This window comes from Colobus angolensis, unplaced genomic scaffold (genome assembly GCF_000951035.1).
Source record: "Colobus angolensis palliatus isolate OR3802 unplaced genomic scaffold, Cang.pa_1.0 Scaffold253, whole genome shotgun sequence".
NCBI classification, from domain to species: Eukaryota; Metazoa; Chordata; class Mammalia; order Primates; family Cercopithecidae; genus Colobus; species Colobus angolensis.
Window position 1 is genome coordinate 851,263 of NW_012115744.1, and position 2,516 is coordinate 853,778.

The window sequence follows — 2,516 nt, forward strand, 5'->3', positions numbered from 1 at the left end:
GCTGGTCTTGAACTCCTGACCTCAAATGACCCACCCGCCTCTGCCTCCCAAAGTGCTGGGATTACAGGCATGAGCCACCTCACCCAGGCTCACTCATTTACTTCTTAGGAGGAGTTCCTAACTGCTCTAGGTTTTAGGATGGAGGAGAGAGAAATTGAAAGAATTTATGCCTGAAGGCCTTGGGCAATTTGTTTCAGTGTCAGATGAGGACAGGTGGCTTCCTTAAGATCACAAAGCATTAAATGATGTGGAGTAGGGGGGAAAAAAGCAGCTTCCAGTTTGGGTTTGCTAACACTCATAAGCAATTACTCCGAACAAGAAGCCAGAGCCTTACTTTACACATCTGTAAAATGGGGATAATGGGATGGCTGTGAGAACAAAACAACATACTCTAAATTTCTAACACAGGCTGGGCATGGCGGTTCACAGCTGTAATGCCGTAATTTTGGGAGGCCAAGGTGGGAGAATCCTTTAAGCCCTGGAGTTTGAGACCAGCCCTGACAACACAGCCAGAACCAGTTTCTGTAAAAAATTTTAAATTAGCTGGCACAGTGGCTTGTGCCTTCAGTCCCAGACATTTGGGAGGCTGAGGAGGGAGGATTGCTTGAGTCCAAGGGTTCGAGGTTACAGTGAGCTAGGATTGCACCACTGCACTCCAGACTAACAACAGAGTGAGACCCTATCTCGAATAAATAGATTTCTAACACGTTGGCTCATGGTTATTAACAACAGTGGCAAGAGGCCAGAAACTGTACTTCATCTATCAGATGAATTCTCATTTTTGTCTCACCACAACCCTATCCTGGGTGTGCAGATGAAGAAACTGAGTTTTGGAAACATTAAATAACATCCAGGTGCAGCAGCTCACGCCTATGATCCCAGTACTTTTGGGAGGGTGAGGCAAACGGATCGCTTGAGTCCAGGAGTTTGAGACCAGCCTGGGCAATGTGGCGAAACCCCATCTTTACAATACACACACAAACAAAATGAGCTGGGTGTGTATACATGCCTGTAGTCCCAGCTACTCAGGAGGCTAAGGTGGGACGCTCACTTAAGCAAGGGAAGGGGAGGTTGCAGTGAGCCAATAAGACACCGCTGCACTTCCAGCCTAGGTGAGAGTAAGACCTTGTCTCAAGAAAACAAAAAGAAATGTTAAATAATATCCTTAATATTGCAACTTAAGTGACAGCCCAGGATACATCAATTTCCTTGTAAGGTTTTCTGAACAAAACGCCAGTCACATAAGTGCATTTTATTTTGTATTTTTGTTTATTTGAGACGGAGTCTCTCTCTGTCTCCCAGGCTGGAGTGCAGTGGCGCAATCTTTGCTCACTGCAACCTCCCTCTCCTGGGTTCCAGCGATTCTCCTGCCTCAGCTTCCCGAGGCGGTAGCTGGGACTACAGGTGCGCGCCACCATGCCGGGTTAATTTTGTATTTTTAGTAGATATGGGGTTTCACCATGTTGTGCAGGCTGGTCTCGAACTCCTGACCTCAGGTGATCCTCCCACCTCCGCCTCCCAAGTGCTGAGATTACAGGCGTGATCCACCACGCACGGCCTATTTTATTTTTTGAGACAGGGTCACACTCTGTCGTTCTGGCTGGAATGCAGTGATGCGATCACTGCCCGCTACAGCCTCGACCTCCGGGCTCAAGCAATCCTCCCCGCCCAGCCTCCTGAGTAGAGAGCGCCACCACGCCCAGCTAATTTTTATTTTTTTATTTTTTGTAGACAGGGTGTCTAAGATGCCCAGGCTGGTGGCTGGTGTCGAACTCCTAAGCTGAAGAGATCCTCCCCGGCCTTGGCCTCCTGGCCTCTTAAAGCACCAGGGATGAGCCACCGCGCCTGGCCTACAAGTGTATTTTAATAAAAGTATTATTAATGTCTTTACCTGAAGAAATTCGCTTTTAAATTGTGACTTATCTTTCACCCAGAAATCAAAGCACAATTCAGTCCCGAGGCGGGGACGGTGGGAGCTGGGCGGGGCGAGGGCGGGGAAGGACCAGGAGCAGAGATTCAAAAAGAGTAAGAAAGAGGGCAAAACGTGCACAATGCATTTTCACAGGTAAGATCCTTGCCAGGCTCCTGTTTTAATGGCTTCCTCCTGAAGAAGACTCAAGCAGAGTGTAAGATATTTTAGGAAAGTAGGGCATTTTGAAGGTATTTCATAATCTTTCAAAACCGGAGACTGCTCCTGTCCCACCTCGTTAGAGAAAACAGCGATGCTCAAAGGCAACCTCCTTCCTGACACTGCCTGGTCGGACGCCACGCGGTGGTCGCCTGCACGGAATGCGGACGCAAGGCTGCTCCTCGGTCTCGGGGACGCGTCATCCCCATTTCCGCTCGCGGAGGCGCAGGGTCCGGGCGCGGGACCCCAGTCGACCTTGACTGGCGGCGCGACCTTGAGACCTGCATTCGCCTCAGTTACCCCCTCTGTGCAATGGGGACACGCGCCTCATCGCTTGACAACGGCCGAAGAGCTGCCGCGCTTCCGTCTCCCGCGTGCGCGCGCGCCA